Genomic DNA, 19,381 nt, shown 5'->3' with positions numbered 1-19,381 from the left:
ACTGACCCCCATATAGAGCAGACAGGGCAGAGTCCCATCATTGGCCTATGCTCTGGTGTATCTGGTTCCCAGGGCACCCAGTGAAGCAACCATGTGTATATCTGATCTCCACATTGATGAACAAATACAACAGCAAAATAACTCGTGGGAAAATTCCGACAGTTGAGAGAAACCCAGCTGACATGTTAATATCTCACCGTCATCATTGATTGATGAGCCAATCTAATGGCCCAAAGCACATTTTCAAATCAATTTGTTTAGCGGATTATCTTTCAGCGACTATTTCCATGTTCCGACAATAAATGTTACATTTCTTTTATTTGGACAAGTAAACAGAGTCTGGACAATTCTTATCTTGCTCTCTGTGACCTGAGGTTTTATCTCGGTAATCTCTGGCTTTAGTATATGTTGTAATTATTTTTTTAGCATGTCTTTGTGGCGCAATTGGTTAGTGCATTTTGCTAGTAACCAAAAATTTGGTGGTTTGAGCCCACCCAAAGACAGTGCTTCAGGTTTTCAAAATGTGTAATTTGGCTCCAAAATCATGGGATAAACTGTTGCACTGGGTACAATGTCGGCGAGTATGAGATCATCCACTGGGATCCGAGAAAGACATTTTGTAACATTTTCTTAATGCTGAGAGACTAACAGGAACATGAGGAGACCATTCAGGCCCTCAGCCCTGTTCCTTCATTCAATTAGGTCCTGGATAATCTGTATCTCAACTGCATTGGCCCACCTTGATTCCATATCCAGCTTCACCAGTTTGGAATGGTCTCATTTTTGTGTTCGCCTGGTGCCGCTTCTGGCCTGCTCTTCATTGAACCTGGTTTGGTCCTCTGGTTTGATGGTAATGGTAGTTTGAGGGATCTGCCGGGTTAGGAGGCTTCAGATTGTGGTTAAATACAATTCTGGTGCTGCTGATGGTCCAGTTGCACAGAGAAAATACACGTGTTTTATGAGATATATTATTTTATTCATATTTAACCACACAATTAATTCAACGTTTCCATATTAATTCAATTTTAATGGGGAATGTTTTATAAAATGTTTCCACCCGGTATCTAACAGGGGACCTTTCGCATGTTAGGCGAACATGATAACCACTACACTACGGAAACTCTGCTCCGTGAGCTGTAGTAAGAACATCACAGAAGAGAACCGCGGTCTACAAATGCAGGTCATAGAGTCATAGAGTAAAAAGCACAGAAGGAGGGCATTCGGCCCATCGAGTCCGTGCCAGCTCTCTGTGGAGCAATCCATTCAGTCCCATTCCCCCGCAATATCCCCGTAGCCCTGCAAGTTTATTTTCCTCACGTGCCTGTCCACTATCCACTTGACAACATTGAGTGTCTCCGCTTCCAACTCTTCCATCGGCAGCGAATTCCAGGTCCTCACCACTCACTGCGTAAAAGGTTTTTTCCTCACATCCCCCTGTATCTCTTGCCCAAAATCTTAAATCTGTGTGCCCTATTTTTAATGCTCAGTAGGCCACTGACTGAGGAACCAAGAGACCACAGAGACAGAGAGAGAGAAAGAGAGTCAGAGACACACAGACAGAGTGAAGTCGTCGAGGAATTCAATACTCACCGCTATACTATCGAGGACCTGGTAGAGGAAGTAGTTATGCAGTGCTTGAGACAAATGCCCAAACACACACAGACACAGACATGTGTGGGTGCTCTCTTTCTGTGTGTATAGCTCAGATATCCATCTGAGTTTCATGTAATGAGCTTGCAGCACAGTGGGAGGCCATTCGGCCCATCGTGTCTGTGCTGTCACATTGAAAGAGCCGTCGTGCTAAGTCCCAAACCCAGCTTTTTCTGCATTACCTTCTTAATCTAATTTTCTCTGTCACTCTCTCCCTCCTCCATGCCCCATGCAAAAGGGAGAGGCAAACTATACAAATGAGGAAATGTTGCAGAAAGTTGTTATATGCTACTACATCTTTTAAAATTCATTTATTTTATTTTTTTTCTCTTCAAAAAGGAGCATTTGAAGGGGTTGCCCAAAGGTTTAAAATTGGGGATGTTTAAAAGCATTCTCCCTGTCGGTGAATTGAACCCCAGTCCCCCCACGTGCCAGGCGAGGATACTCACAACTATACTAACGAGGAACTAACAGATACAGAGCCTGTCAGAGCAATAGTCCAGCTGTGAACAGAGTGAGAAAGAGTCAGAAGATACGGACATAGAGAGAGAGAAAGAGACAAAGAGTGAGACAGATAGAGACAGAGAGAGACAGAGACAGAGATACACAGAGTGACAGCCTCAGTTTGACGCCTCACAGAGTGGTGAAAGGGATGAGGAACTTCAGTTATGGGAGAGACTGGAGAGGCTGGGATTGGTTTCCTCAGAAGGCTAAGAGGAAATTTAATAGAGGTTTTCAAAATGACAAGGAGTTTTGCTAGAGTATATAAGGAGAAACAATTTCCAGTGGCAGGAGGGTCGTTAACCAGAGGACACCGATTGAAGATAACTGGCAAAAGAACCAGAGGGGCAATGAGGATAATTTTTTTATGCTGAGTTGTGATTGGGAATGCATTGCCTGAATGGGCAGTGGAAGCAGATTCAACAGTAACTTTCAAAAGGAGAATATTGAAAAGGAGAAATTTGAAGGGCAGTGCGGAAAGAGCAGGGGAGTGGGAATAATTGGAGAGCTCTTTCAATGTGCCAGTGCAGACTTGATGGGCCGAATGGCCTCCTTCTGTGCTGTATCAATCTATGATAGTATAATTAATGTGTCTCTCCAGCCTGGTGTCAAAGGTGCAATGGATATTCATCCAAATAATTCCCCCGTGAGATTCGGTATGGATTTGTTCCCTTATAAATTTTATATTTCAAATGTTATGAAAAACCATAAAATTATGAAAATATTCTGATGGCCCATACGGTGATCGTACCTGCGACCTTCACATTATTATTGCCACCCTTTCACCAACGGAGGTAACCGACCACAAAGTACTTCTTGGATAATTTCGAGCCCAGACTGGGGAATTGTCTTTCAGGCTCACACTGAGTGACAGAGTTACTGAACAATTATTGAACAAAGCACATCTCTTAAACATTGTTAATGGTTCATGTATACAACTGGGCACAGCGGAAATCAAAAGTAACAGAAAAAGAGCTCTTTAATCTAGCAAACTTCATTCAGAAAATTATTATCGCACAACCGCTGAACAGCCCCTCCCTGAAAAACTGTCCCGATATAAAACCAGCCGGCGTGACCCAGAGCCGCTGTCACCACAACCGGACTCGAACCCGCAACCGGCGGCTGGGGCCGGACCTAAAGAGTCAGATGTGGTTTACATATAAGAACATAAGAACATAAGAAATAGGAGCAGGTGTAGTCCATTTGGCCCTTCAAACCTGCTCCGCCATTCAATAAGATCATTGCTGCTCTTCTAGCTCATCGCCACTTTCCTGCAATATCCCCATATCATAAGAACATAAATGATTACTTTAATATTCAAAGCTCTATCTCGAATACAGTTAATGACTAAGCTTCCACTGCGCTCTGGGGTAGAGATTTCCAAAGATTCACCACCCTCTGAGTGAAGAAATTTCTCCTCATCTCAGTCGTAAATGTCCAACCCCTTATTCTGAGAATGTTACCCGTGGTTCTAGACTCCCCCAGCCAGGGGAAACATCCTCCCTGCATCCAACCTGTCAAGCCCTGTAAGAATTGTGTATGTTTCAATGAGATCACCTCTCAGTCTTATAAATTCTAGTGAATATAGGCCTAGTCTACTCAATCTCTCCTCATAGGACAATCAACCGAGCCCAGGAACCAGTCTGGTGAACTTTCGTTGCATTCCCTCTATGGCAAGTATATCCTTCCTGAGGTAAGGAGACCAAAGCTGTACACAATACTCCAGGTGTGGTCTCACCGGGGCATTAAGACATCCTTACTCTTATACTCAAATCCTCTTGAAATAAAGGGCAACGTACCATTTGCTTTCCTAATTGCTTTCTGTACCTGCATGGTAACTTTCAATGATTCGTGTACAAGGACACCCAGGACCCTCTGAACGCCAACATTTCCCGATCTCTCACCAATTCAAAAATACTCTGCTTTTCTGTTTTTCCTACCGAAGTGGATAACTTCACATTTCTCTACATTATATTTCATTTGCCATGCTCTTGCCCACTCAGTGAGCCTCTCTATCCCCTTGAAGCCCAAATGCATCCTCCTCACAAATTACATTCCCACACAGCTTTGTATCATCAGCAAACATGGATATATGATATTTGGACCACTCTTCCAAATCATAGATGAGGGGACGAAATAAACTCCTATTGGTCTGGGAGGCGCGGGTTCAAGTCAGAAAATCTCTCCTGATTCGCTCCCTTGAAAGTGAAGGAGAAACAAATTAAACAAAATTGAGAGACCCAGGATTGAACGAGGGACCTTTAGACCTTCAGTCTAACGCTCTCGAATGGATTTGTAGACAGGGCGCAATGGCGGATGGCAGCTCCCACAATGCAGAGCGCCAGTGAAAGGCCTATCTCTGTGACACTGGCCGCTCGACGTTCTGGGAGCAGAGCTCGCACATGCGCACCTGAGGCAACTGATGAGCTGCCGCTTTCTCTCTGTGGCGCGGGACGCACTTTCAGTCCCTCGGTTAAGAGTGAGCAGTGATTTTGTTGGAAACTGAAGTCAATTTTCCTTTTACTTGCGCGATTTTATAGCCGTAAACAGCGCGCATGCACAGTGAGCTGGGTTGCACCAAGATGGCGGCTGGGCGGCGGGTTACACCACAATGCTCGCTGACGTCAGATGGCCGCTGATTGGCGGTTTGCCCCGGGGCCGAAGGTCAGGTGTGAGGGGGCGGCTCCAGTCTCTGGCCAGAGAGAGCGGGCGGACGGGCGCTGACATTAGAGGGAGGGCAGCCCCGGATAGCGGGAGCGCGGGGCTGCTTGCATTTCCCCAGCACCTTTCACAGCCTCAGCATGGCCCAGAGCCTCACACACAATGGGGGCTTGTGAAGGGAGCTCACTCCAGGAAAAGTGGCAGGAACTGTGGGCACAGCAAGATCCCACACACAACCCTGTGGGCACAGCAAGATCGCACACACAGCAATGTGAGCACAGCAAGATCCCACACACAGCGCATTGAACACAGCAAGAACCCACACACAGCACTGTGGGCACAGCAGGATGCCACACACAGCACTGTGGGCACAGAAAGATACCATACACACAACTGTAGGCACAGCAAGATCCCACACGCAACACTTTGGCACAGCAAGATCCCACAAACAGCACTGTGTGCACAGCAAGTTCCCACACTCAGCACTGTGGGCACAGCAAGATCCCACACACAGCACTGTGGTCACAGAAAGATCCCACACAGAGCAATTTGGGCATAGCAACATCCCACACACAGCACTGTGGGCACAACAACATACCACACACAGCATTGTGGGTGAAGCAAGATCCCACATTGAGCACTTTGGCCAATGGCCATATAATCCACTGTAGTGATGTTGGTCAAGGGAGAAATATTCGCCCGCTCCCATGCACTTCCTCGAAATGGTGCCATGGGATTTTCTATGTCCACCAGAGAGGGCAGGCAAGGTCTTGGGTTAATGTCCCATCCAAAAGACGGCACCTGCAACAGTGAGGCACTCCCTCAGCACCGCACTGCAGTGTCAGCCTGGGTTTTGCGTTTAACTCTCTGGAGGGGGCCTTGAACACACAACCTTTATGATTCTAGAAGCGAGAGAGTGTTACCAATGAGCCAAGGCCAACACCAAGTACTTCAGAACAGTCCTTAATTCTTCCATCCCCTAACCCAATGTGTCTTTCTCCCACAGGAGAAGTCGTGCCAGAACTTCCAGGAATTTTGAGACGGAATTTTGACCAGAGATGAAGAAATGTTCTGGAGAAAACTTCATTCCGACTGGAAACTGCTTTTGATGATCACATGGCCAGTGGCACTGAGACAATTCGCTGAGACTATGATGGACGTAAAGTGAAATCAGGGACATGGCGAACAACGGTGTTCAGATAACTGGGAATCCCCGGGGTAATGGCCACGCTGTTAAGGTGGGCAGTTTAAAAGGAAGTGGAACATTGCGGGGAGAAAGTTGGCTGAGGATCGGAAACAGAGGCTCAGTGTTAATGGGAGTTGTTCAGATTGGTGAAGGGTTGGAAGTGGTTAGCCCAGGGCTCAGTGCTGGGCCCACTTTTCTTCTCTGTATACACAGACTGTTCAGATTTTCACAATCTCAACATTTGCTGATTGAACAAAAGTAGGAGGTTTGACAAACAGTAATGAGACTGTAAAGGTGTTCAGGAAGACATTGTGTAGAAAAGGAAAAATCAACCTGGCACTTAATTATTTTGGTCTTAAATTGAATCCCTCTGGTTACCGCCTCACTAACCATTGGCGATAGTTTTTTATCAGTTACTTGATTAAAAAAAAACTCAACATTTTGAACTGAATATCGCCTCTTAGAAAACATAAACCAGAGTTTAAGCTTAAAAAGAGACAAATACTTACCAACCAATCACTTACCTGCTTTCTGGTGACATCACATATCGATTTCTTTTTACCTCTCTCCTTCCCTCTGTGTCCCGAGTTCGGAGACTGGTAAGCCTTACCTGGGTCTCTGGAGCCTTTTATAGCCCCGCTCTGCCGCTGAAACACCCGCCGACGCTCTGAGGCCTTATCTGGGTCTCGGGAGCGTTTTGTAGCCCCGCTCTGCCGCTGAAACACCCGTGGAGACCCGAATTTCTGGGCAGTATAAAGGGTGAGCTCCCAAGTAACAGGCGCAGTGCAGTCTGGTCAACGTCAGCCCCCCCTTTCAACACAGGAAGAAGAGACATGAACGGGAATCAGACACCACAAACGTTAATAAAGGCACAAATAGGAGTAACACATACTTCCAAATCGTTTCACTGAAAACTTCTTTCATTTGGTTTAAAAGCTGACTGCGTTGAATCTGAAAATGAGCACCATGGGATATTTTGTTAACTATTGATTCTATGCTCTGTGAGCAACAAAGGAGAGGTTTCTATAGTGTAGCGGTTATCACGTTTCCCTTACACAAGAAAAATCCCACTTCGAGCCCGGCGGAAACATTCCATTTCTCAGGATTTTATTCTGTGCAGTGACCAGTCCTGTTAATTTTAACAAAAGTTGCCCCAGATTCATAAGCAATGAACATTTTAAACAAGACTACTAAAATATGTTGTGTAAAATGAGATATGGGTGACAGATCATCACATACAAAGGGCAAAATGCGTTATTGAAGTGTGTTTTGCCTTTCTTTCATTCTGTAAATTATGGTAATCGTTTATTTAATGGTGATTGTAAAATATTCAACTGCAAATCCAATAGTGGTGGAAAAATGAGGACTCGTTTGTTATTTGAACTGTTGATTTCTCGGAAATTTGAACAACCACCGAAGCGAAAATTGGACGCCGAGAACGCCAGTTCAAACCTAGCCGAGTGAGGAGGTAACCATTTAAAACCATTTAGTATGTGGCTATTCTAAATGAGCTGTTAGGACGTTAATGTATCCGGGCTGCAGGAGGCCACCCCAGGCTCTGCATTAGTTCTGCGAGGAAGCAGTATTTATCCCTTCTCTCTTCCTCTTCTCAATATCCCTGTGTTTTGATTTCTATAGTTATTCCCACTGTCTCAGTTTCCTGAATCAAAACACGGTGCTGTCATTTTTGGAGAACGCTTCCTTTGATATTTATTGAAAGGACACCCAGACGGACCGATTGAAACTGCAATTTGAATCCTGTCGCTGACCCTATGTTTTCCGATTAACCTGTGTTGTTCTGCTTCCACATTCTCAATGAGAAAGTTCAGAGCCTCAATGTTTAAATAAAGTAAGGCCCACCTCTTCAAATAGTCACACACGAGCGGGAGATTCCCTAAATCAGTGACACATTTCCCCAAATCCTCCTTACAGTACCGTAAGCCAAACTGTGTCCTATATGGGAAATATCAATGAGAATTACTTCACTCACTGTGACGCTGCCATTTGAATGGCATCATTCGCCTGATAATGCCCATTTTATTTATACTTAAACAAACATGTAAATTATTCCAGTTTTCATATTTACTACTCTTGAATGGAGAAAAGGCCTTAAATTGCCTCCACCCACTTGCGAACCGTAGAGTTTCCGTGTGTTAGCGGAATGCGGTAACCACTACACACCGGAAACTCTCCAGTACTCGAGTGCATTGCATTGCAGCAACTCCATACGATCAGGAGGAGGCCATTCAGCACCTCGAGCCTGCTCCGGCATTCAATTAGATCCGGTCTCGTCTGTTTCTTCACTCCATCTACGCGCTTTGTTTCCGTAACCCGTAATCACCTTACCCAACAAAAACCTATCGACACTAGCGGCAATCTTGTGCCTAAAACCAGCTGCAATTCCGGACCCAGAGAGAAAAGGCCTGTTACTGACGGCCACCCTGCAGATCAATGAATTACATTTCTGAACTTCAGTGCGTCAGAGATTCCAGGGTTTAAAAGGGAAGAGTAGATGAAATGGGCCTCACTGTGGATCACTTTACTCTCACTCAAAGATATCTGATTAGTGAAGTGAAATAAAGAACAATTAAAAAGCCACTGTAGCCCTATTAACAGGAGAATAAATTACCCATACATCTCTCTAGTTTCCCAGCTCTAACGAAGGGTAATCCACTTGAAAGATTCACTCTGTATCTTTATCCACAGATACTGCCTGAACTATTGCGAATTTCCAGCATTTTTCGTTTCTATTTCAGATATATAGAATTTGCAGTAACTTTTTTCTGTAATTTGGAATGAACCCACTGCTTGTTCATCCACAGCAAGTTTAGATCAATAAGGTTCCCGCCCAGGATCGAACAGGGAACTTTTATGCAAAGCGAACGTGATATCCATTATACTAGGGGAACCACTTTGTGCCCCCCTTCAACACAGGGGAACTGATCAGTGAACTCCCTCTGCTGACTGGTTCACCTTAAACAGCATCACTCAATATAAAGGATGAGCTCACAAAATCCGCCGCAGTGCAGTCTGGTCAACGACAGCCCTTCCTTTCTTATTCAACTGAGGAAGAAGAGACACGAACGGGAGTCAGACGCCACAAACGTCTGCCACAAAAGGCACAAATACGTGTAACACATACTTCCAAATCATTTTTCACTTGATGTAAAAGCTGACCGCGTTGAATCTGAAAATGAGCACCATGGGATATTTTGTTCACTATTGATTATATACTCTGTGAGCATTGAAGCAAAGTTTTCTGTAGTATAACGGTTATCACATTTGCTTTGCACGCGAAAAGTCTCAGGTTCAAACCGGGTGGAAACATTCCAATTGCTAGGATTTTATGCTGTGCAGTGACCAGTCCTGTTAATTTTAACAAAAGTTACCCCAGATTTCTGGTGTCATCAGCAACGCACATTTTAAATCGGACTCCTAAAATACAATGTGCAAAATGAGATATGGGTAACAGTTCATTACATACAAAGGACAAAATGCGTTATTGGAGTCTGTTTCGCCTTTCTGTTATCCTGTAATTTATGGTAACCGGTTACTTAATGGTGATTGTTCAAGATTCAACTGCAGTTCCAATAGTGGCCGCAAAATTAGGGACAGTTTTTGATTTGAACTGCGGATGTCATGGAAAATTAAACAACCACCGAAGCGAAAATCGGATCCCGAGAACGCTGGTTCAAACCTAGCCGAGTGATGAGGTAACTATTGTATAAACATTTTTTGTATGTGGCTATTCTTAATGAGCTGTTAGGACGTTAATGTATCCGGGCTGCAGGAGGCCACCCTAGGCGTAACAGCGGAGTCTCGCCATTAGATCTCCGTGGAGACAGTATTTTCCCCCTCCTCTCTTCCTCTTGTCTATATCCCTGTTCTTTTATTTATGCATTTATTCCCCCTGTCTCAATTTCTTGAAATATAACATGGTGGGGACATTTAAAGAGACGCGATTTCTATGTTACTTATTGAAAGGACACGCAGACGGAACGATTGAAACTGCAATTTGAATCCGGTCACTGGCCCTGTGCGTTTTTATCAATCTGTGTTGTTCTGCTTCCACATTCTCAGTGTGAAAGTTCCGAACCTGAATTTCTAAATAAAATAAGTCCCACCTCTTCAAGGAGCGACACGCAAGCTGGAGATTCCCTAAATCAACGCCAACATTCCCCAAATCCTCCTTACAGTACCGCAACCAAAACTGTGTCCGATATGGGAAATATCATTGAGAATTACTTCACTCACTGTAACGCTGCCATTTGAATGGCAAAATTCGCCTGTCAATGCGTATTTTATTTACACTGAACCAAGAATGCAAATTATTCCAGTTTTCATATTTACTAAACCTGAATGGAGAAAAAGCATTACATTGCAAACACCCACTTTCGAACCGTTAAATTTTCGTGTGTTAGCGGAATGGGGTAGCCACTACCCACCGGAAACTCTCCAGCACTCGGTGCATTGCATTGCAGCAACTCCATAAGAACAGGAGGAGGCCATTCAGCCCCTGGAGCCTGCTCCGTCATTCAATTAGATCAGGACTGTTCTGTATCTAAACTCCATTTACCTGCTTTGTTTCCATAACCCTTAATACCCATAACCAACAAAATTCTATCGACAGTAGCTGCAATCTTGAGCCTGAAAGCAGCTGCACTCCCGGATCCAGACAGAAAAGGCTTCTTACTGACGGCCACCCTGCAGATTAATGGATTACATTTCTGAACTTCAGGGCTTCAGAGATTCCAGGCATTAAAAGGGAACAGAAGATGAAATGGGCCTCGTTGTGGGTCAGTTTTCTCTCACTCAAAGGTATCTGATTAGTGAAGTGAAATAAAGAAAAAATAAAGAATAAGACAAAAACCGCTGCAGCCATATTGACAAAAGAATAATCTCACCATACCTCTCTCCCGTTTCCCAGTTCTAACGACTAGGTAATTGAATTTAAAGGTTCACTCTGTATCTTTATCCACAGGTACTGCCTGACCTCTTGAAAATTTCCAGCATTTTCCGTTTTTTATTTCAGATTTACAGCAATTTTCTTTTGTCATTTGGAATAAACCCGCTGGCTGCTCATCCACAGCAGGTTTAAACATAATGTTCCCGCGCGGGCGCGAACCGGGGACCTTTTGCGTATAAAGCAAATGTGATAGCTACTAAACTACGTGAACCGCTGTACCCAAGTCCTCAACACAGAGGAACTGACTAGTGAACTCCCTCTGTGCTGATTGGTTCACCTTAAACATCGTCACTCAATATAAAGGATGAGCTCACAAAATCAGCCGCAGTGCAGTCTGGTCAACGAATGCCCTCCTTTCTTTATCAACAGAGGAAGAACAGACATGAACGGGAGTCAGACGCCACAACATTTAATTAGAGGCACAAATACGAGTAACACATACTTCCACATCATTTCACTGAAAAATTATTTCACTTGATGTAATCGTTGACTGCATTGAATCTGAAAATGAGCAACGTGTGATATTTTGTTCACTATTGATTCTATTCTCTGCGTGCAGTAACGTAGAGGTTTTCGTAGTGTAGAGGTTGTCACGTTCGCTTCAAACACAGCACGTTACCGCTCCAATCCTGGCGGAAAAGTTACATTTGCCAGCATTTTAATTTTAAAAAAGTTGCCCCAGATTTCGGCTTCCATAAGCAATAAATATTATAAACGAGGTTCCTAAAATACAATGTGCAAAATGAAATGTGGTTAGCAGTTCATTACTTACAAAGGGCAAAATGCGTTATTGAAGTGTGTTTCGCCTTTCTTTCATTCTGTAATTTATGGTAACCGTTTATTTAATGGTGATTGGAAAACATTCAACAGCAAGTCCAATAGTTGCGACAAAACGAGCGCTCATTTGTGATTTGAACCGCGGACTTCTCGGAAATTTAAACAACCACCGAAGCGAAAATCGGACCCCGAGAACGCTGGTTCAGACTTAGCCGAGTGATGAGGTAACTATTGTATAACCATTTTCTGTATGTGGCTATTCTTAATGAGCTGTTAGGACGTTAATGTATCCGGGCTGCAGGAGGCCACCCCAGGCGCAGCAGAGGAGTCTCGCCATTAGATCTCCGTGGAGACAGTATTTTCCCCCTCCTCTCTTCCTCTTGTCTGTATCCCTGTGCTTTTATTTTCGTTTTTATTCCCCCTGTCTCAATTTCTTGAAATATAACAAGGTGGGGACATTTTAAGAGACGCGATTTCTATGTTACTTATTGAAAGGACACGCAGACGGAACGATTGAAACTGCAATTTGAATCCGGTCACTGACCCTGTGATTTTCTATTAATCTGTGTTGTTCTATTTCCACATACTCAGTGTGAAAGTTCCGAGCCTCAATTTTTAAATAAAATAAGGCCCACCTCTTCAAGGAGTGACACGCGAGCCAGTGATTCCCTAAATCAGTGCCAACTTTCCCCAAATCCTCCTTACAGTACCGCAACCAAAACTGTGTCCTTTATGGGAAATATCATTGAGAATTACTTCACTCACTGTAACGCTGCCATTTGAATGGCATAATTCGCCGGCCGAAGCGTATTTTATTTATACTGAACCAAACATGCAAATTATTCCAGTTTTTATATTTACTAAACGTGAATGGAGAAAAGGCATTAAATTGCCTCTACCCACTTTCGAACCGTTAAATGTTCATGTTTTGGCGGAATGCGATAAACAATACCCACCGGAAACTCTCCAGCACTCGGTGCATTGCATTGCAGCGACTCCATAGGAAAAGGCGGAGGCCATTCAGCCCCTCGAGCCTGTTGCGCCATTCATAAAACATAGAAGATAATAGCAGGAGTAGGCCATTCGGCACTTCGAGCCTGCTCCACCATTCAATGCGATCATGGCTGGTCATCGAATTTACGTACCCGGTCCCTGCTTTCTCCCCATAACCCTGGATACCTTTAGCCTTAAGAAATATATCCAACTCCTCCTTGAATATATTTACTGAATTGGCTTCTACTGCCTTCTGCGGTAGAGAATTCCATAGGTTCTCCACTCTCTGGGAGAAGAAATTCCTCCTCATTTCTGTCCAAAATGACCTACAACTTATCCTTCAACTGTGACCCCTGGTTCTGGACTCCCCGACCATCGGGAACATCATTCCTGAATCTAGTCTGTAGAGTCCTGTCAGAATTTTATAAGTTTCAATGAGATCCCCTCTCATTCTTCTGAACTCCAGCGAGTACAAGCCCAATCGACCCAATCTCTCCTCATACGTCATTCCTGACATCCCAGGTGTCAGCCTGGTGAATGTTCACTGAACTCCTTCCATGGCAAGAACATTCTTCCGCAGATAAGGCTACCAAAACTGCACACAATACTCAAGATGTGGTCTCACCAAGGCCCTGTACAACTGCAGCAAGACATCCTTGTTCTTGTACTCAAACCCTTTCGCTACGAAAGCCTACATACCATTTGCCTTCTTAACCGCCTGCTGCACCTGCATGCTTACCTTCTACGACTGGTGCACAAGGACACCCAGGTCTCGTTGCACTTCTCCTTCTCCCAATCTATTGCCCTTCATAAAATAATCTGCCTTCCTGTTTTTGCCAGCAAAATGGATAACCTCGCATTTTCCCACGTTATATTGCATCTGCCATGCTTTTACCCAATCACCCAACCTGTCCAAATCATCCTGGAGTTTCTCAGCATCCTCTTCACAGCACACACGCTCACCCAGATTCGTGTCGTCTGCAAATTTGGACATGTTACATCTAGTTCCCTTGTCTAGATCATTAATATATATTGTGAATAGCTGGGGTCCAAGGACGGATCCCTGCGGTACCCCACTAGCCACTGCCTGCCACTCGGAAAGAGACCAGTTTATTCCAACTCTTTGCTTTCTGTCTGCCAACCAGTTCTCTATCCAAGTCAATACCATGCCCCAATCCCATGTGCCTTAAATTTGCACGCTAATCTCTTATGCGTGACCTTATCAAAACCCTTCTGAAAGTCCAAATACACCACATCCACTGGTTCTCCCTTATCTATTTTACCAGTTACAGCCTCAAAAAATTCCAGCTGATTAGTCAAGCACGATTTACCTTTTGTAAAATAATTTTGACTTTGTCCGATCCCATCACTGTTTTCCAAGTGCTCTGCTATTACATCTTTTATAACGGACTGTAGCATTTTGCCCACCACCGATGTCAGGCTTACCGGTCTGTAATTCCCCATTTTCTCTCTACCAACTTTTGAGAATAGTGGGGTAAAATTAGCTACCATCCAATCCATGGGTACTGTTCCAGATTCCATCGAATGTTGGAAGATGATCAGCAATGCATCTACTATTTCTAGGGCCACTTCCTTAAGTACCCTAGGATGTAGCTTATCAGGCCCTGGGGATTTATCTGCCTTCAATCCCATCAATGTCCCTAACACCATTTCCCTACAAATACTGATTTCTTTCAGTTCCTCACTTTCATCAGACCCTATGTTGCCCGACATCTCTGGGAAGTTACTTGTGTCATCCTTTGTGAAGACAGAACCAAAAAATGTATTTAATTGGTCTGGTATTTCTTTGTTCCCCATTATAAGTACCCCTGATTCTGACTGTAAAGGACCCACGCTTGACTTCACCAATCTTTCTCTCTTTACATATGTATAAAAGCTTTTACAGTCAGTTTTTATGTTCCCCTCAACCTCACTCTCATATTCAATTTTCCCCTTCTTAATTAATCCCTTTGTCCTCCTTTGTTGAACCCTAAACTGCTCCCAATCCTCAGGTTTATAGCTTTTTCTGGCCAATTCAATTAGATCAGGACTGCTCTGTACCTTCACTCCATTTACCCACTTTGTTTCCATAACTCTTAATAGCCTTAGCCAACAAAAATCTATCGACAGTAGCGGCAATCTTGAGCCTGAAACCAGCTGCAATCCCGGATCCAGACAGAAAAGGTTTCTTACTGAAGGCCACCCTGCAGATTAAAGAATTACATTTCTGAACTTCAGGGCATCAGAGATTCCAGGGTTTAAAAGGGAACACAAGATGAAATGCGCCTCACTGTGGGTCAGTTTTCGCTCACTCAAAGCTGTCTGATTAGGGAAGTGAAATAAAGAAAAGTGAGAAGCCGCTTAGCCCTATTGACAAGCCATTAATCCCACCATGCCTCTGTCCGGCTTCTGAGTTCTAACAATGGGTAATTGACTTGAAAGTTTCACTCTGTCTCTTTATTCACAGACACTGCCTGACCTCTTGATAATTTCCAGCATTTTCCGTTTTTTATTTCAGACTTACAGCATTTGCAGTAATTTATTTTCTCATCTCATCTCATTTGGAATAAACCAAGTTTAGCAAGTTTAAACATAATGTTCCCGCCCGGGTTCGAACCAGTGACCTTTCACGTGTAAAGCGAACGTGATAACCACTACACTACAGGAACTGTTACATACAGCCCTTCAACAAAGGGGAACTGACCAGAGAACTCCCTCTGTGCTGATTGGTTCATCTTAAACAGCATCACTCAATATAAAGGATGTGCTCACAAAGTCAGCCGCCGTGCAGTCTGGTCAACGACAGCCCTCCTTTATTTATCAACAGAGGAAGAACAGACATGAACGGGAGTCAGACGCCACATTTAATTAGAGGCACAAATACGAGTAACAGATACTTCCACATCATTTCACTAAAAAATTCTTTCACTTGATGTAAACGTTGACTGCATTGAATCTGAAAATGAGCACCGTGTGATATTTTGTTCACTATTGATTCTATTCTCTGCGAACAGTGACGCAGATAATTTTGTAGTGTAGCGGTTGTCACGGTCGCCTCAGACGCGACAAGTATCCGGTTTCGACCCCTGGCAGTAAAAGTTACATTCGCCAGCACTTTATGCTGTGCAGTGACCAATCCTGTTAATTAAAAAAAATGTTGTCTCAGATTTCTGCTTTCATAAGCAATGAATATTTTAAACGAAGTTCCCAAAATACAATATGCAAATATGGTTAACAGTTCATTACTTACAAAGGGCAAAATGCGTTATTGAAGTGTGTTTCGCCTTTCTTTCATTCGGTAATTTATGGTAACCGGTTATTTAATGGTGATTGCCAAAGATTCAACTGCAAGTCCAATAATGGCGGCAAAACGAGTGCTGAGAACGCTGGTTCAAACCTAGCCGGGTGAAGATCTAACCAGTGATAAAATAATTTGTGTGTATCTATTATTGATGATCGGAGCACCTGAGACCGAGACAGTGTCTTTGCCTTTTCGAACTGTCCTCTGAAGCGCCGCCCGGTCCCACTCCTTACAGTTAATGAGCTGTTAGGACGTCAATGTATCCGGGCTGCAGGAGACCACCCCAGGCGCAGCAGAGGAGTCCCGGCATTAGTTCTGCGAGAAAACAGTATTTTTCCCTTCACTCTTCTTCTTCTCTATATCCATGTGCTTTTGTTTCTCTATTTTATTTCTCTATTTCTACTCCCGTCTCAGTTTCCCGAATGATAACATGGCGGGGATATTTTTAGAGACGCGCTTTTATATAACTTATTGAAAGGACATACAGTTGGAACGATTGAAACTGCAGTTTGAATCCTGTCACTGACCCTGTGTTTTCCTGTTAATCTTTATAGTTCTGCGCTTCTACATTCTCAATGAGAAACTTCTCAGCCTCAATCTTTAAATAAAATATGACCGACCTCTTTAGTCAGCGACACGCGAGGGGAGATTCCCTAAATTAGCGCGAACTTTCCCCAAATCCTCCTTAAAGTCCCTTATCTGTGTCCTATATGGGAAATATCATTGAGAATTACTTCACTCACTGTAACGCTGACATTTCAAAGGAATAAGTCGCCTGTCAATGCGTATTTTATTTATATTGAACCAAGCATGCAAATTATTCCAGTTTTCATATTTACTAAACTTGAATGGAGAAAAGGCAATAAAATGCGAACGTGATAACCGCTACACTACGGGAACCGCTGTACACATGACTTCTACACATTGGAACTGACCAGTGAACTCCCCCTGTGCTGATTGGTTCACCTTAAACAGCAGCACTCAATATAGAACATGAACGGGAGTCAGACGCCACAACATTTAATTAGAGGCACAAATACGAGTAACACATACTTCCACATCATTTCACGAAAAAATTATTTCACTTGATGTAAACGTTGATTGCATTGTATCTGAAAATGAGCACCGTGTGATGTTTTGTTCACTACTGATTCTTTTCTCTGCGAGCAGTGACGCAAAGTTTTTCGTAGTGTAACGGTTGTCACGTTCACGTCAGAAGCGACAAGTACCCGGTTCAACTGCTGGCGGAAAAGTTACATTCGCCAGCAGTTTATGCTGTGCATTGACCAACCCTCTTAATTTTTTAAAAAGTTGCCCCAGATTTCTGCTTTCATAAGCAATGAATATTTTAAACAAGGTTCCTAAAATACAATGTGCAAAATGAAATATGGTAAACTGTTCATTACTTTCAAAGGGCAAAATGCGTTATTGAAGTGTGTTTCGCCTTTCTTTCATTCTGTAAATTATGGTAATCGGTTATTTAATGGTGATTGCAAAAGTTTCAACTTCCAATAGTGGCGGCAAAACGAGCGCTCCTTTGTGATTTGAACCGCGGATTTAAAGGAAATTTAAACAACCACCGCAGTGAAAATCGGACCCCGAAAACGCTGGTTCAAACCTAGCCGAGTGAGGATCTAACCATTGATAAAATTATATGTGTGTGTGGCTATTCTTCATGATCAGAGCATTGAGATGAGAAAGTGCCTTTGCCTTTTCGACCTGTCTTCTGAAGCGCCGCCCGGTCCCACTCCTACAGTTAATGAGCTGTTAGGACGTTAATGTATCCGGGCTGCAGGAGGCCGCCCCAGGCGCAGCAGAGTGGTCCCGGCATTAGTTCTGCGTGGAAACATAATTTTCCCCTTCTCTCTTCCTCTTCTCTATATCCATGAGCTTTCCTTTCTCTATTTCTACTCCCGTCTCAGTTTCCTGAATCATAAAATGGCGGGGACATTTTTACAGACACGCTTTTATATTACTTATTGAAAGGACACACAATTGGAACGATTGAAACTGCAATTTGAATCCTGTCGCTGACCTTGTGTTTTCCTACTAATCTTTATTGTTCTGCTTCCACATTCTCAATGAGAAACTTCTCAGCCTCAATTTTTAAATAAAATATGACCAACCTCTTTAGTCAGTGACACGCGAGGGGAGATTCCCTAAATCAGCACCAACTTTCCCCAAATCCGCATCGGCAGCGGGTGGAGGCGGAGCTGAGCGGCAGAGCGACTACAAGAGGCCCCAGAGGCTCAGGTAGGCCTCAGTGCGGCATCGGCAGCGGGTGGAGGCGGAGCAGCGCGGCAGAGCGACTACAAGAGGCCCCAGAGGCTCAGGTAGGCCTCCGTGCGGCATCGGCAGTGGGTGGAGGCGGAGCAGCGCGACTGCAAGAGGCCCCAGAGGCTCAGGTAGGCCTCAGTGCGGCATCGGCAGCGGGTGGAGGCGGAGCAGCGCGGCAGAGCGACTACAAGAGGCCCCAGAGGCTCAGGTAGGCCTCCGTGCGGCATCGGCAGCGGGTGGAGGCGGAGCAGCGCGACTACAAGAGGCCCCAGAGGCTCAGGTAAGCCTCAGTGCGACATCCGCAGCGGGTGGAGGCGGAGCAGCGCGGCAGAGCGACTACAAGAGGCCCCAAAGGCTCAGGTAGGCCTCCGTGCGGCATCGGCAGCGGGTGGAGGTGGAGCAGCGTGGCAGAGCGACTACAAGAGGTCCCAGAGGCTCAGGTAGGCCTCCGTGTGGCATCGGCAGCGGGTGGAGGTGGAGCAGCGTGGCAGAGCGACTACAAGAGGCCCCAGAGGCTCAGGTAGACCTCACCAATCTCCAATCTCAGGCAAGGAGAGAGGTAAAAAGTATTCAAGGTGTGACGTCGCCACAAAACAGGTAAATGATTGGTTGGAGTATTTCTCTCGTTTTAAAACTTTAAGTCTGTGGTTTATAGTTTTTAAGGTTGCTGAGGTGTACCAAGGCCTTTCTGGTGCAGAGTGACTGTTGGTAAACCATTTAACTGGTGTAACTAGAGGGATTGATTTAATTTAAATCCAATTAATTAAATGGGATACTAGCATCTAAAATCGGGCAGAGTGTGTCCATAACTAACAATAAAAAAATTAATTAATTAAATAGAATGGAGCAGGTGATGTGTTACTGTTGCGAGATGTGGGAGCCGGTGAACCCCATTGAGGCTCACGGCGATTACGTCTGTGACAAGTGTCTCCTGCTACAGGAACTCCAGCTCCGTGTTGATGAGCTGGAGTCTGAGTTTCAGACACTGCGACACATCAGGGAGGGGGAGAAGTACCTGGACTCTGTGTATCAGGAGGTGGTCACACCTATGGAGTTAAGTCAGGGACAG

The 19,381-nt window shown here is 44.4% G+C and overlaps 2 non-coding genes across 2 annotated transcripts; both read right to left on the bottom strand.

The window, feature by feature from the left end:
- Positions 1-1,048: 1,048 nt before the first annotated feature.
- trnav-aac (transfer RNA valine (anticodon AAC)) lies at positions 1,049-1,121 on the bottom strand. Its single transcript has one exon. It is a non-coding gene; the product is annotated as a tRNA-Val (tRNA).
- Positions 1,122-15,330: 14,209 nt separating this feature from the next.
- trnav-uac (transfer RNA valine (anticodon UAC)) lies at positions 15,331-15,403 on the bottom strand. Its single transcript has one exon. It is a non-coding gene; the product is annotated as a tRNA-Val (tRNA).
- Positions 15,404-19,381: the final 3,978 nt, after the last annotated feature.

This window comes from Somniosus microcephalus, unplaced genomic scaffold, assembly GCF_052327205.1.
Source record: "Somniosus microcephalus isolate GS21.2 unplaced genomic scaffold, FLI_Smic_1.0 unresolved_chr4, whole genome shotgun sequence".
Taxonomy (NCBI): Eukaryota; Metazoa; Chordata; class Chondrichthyes; order Squaliformes; family Somniosidae; genus Somniosus; species Somniosus microcephalus.
Note: the sequence above shows the minus strand (reverse complement) of the source record. Positions and strands in the feature narration are given on the sequence as shown.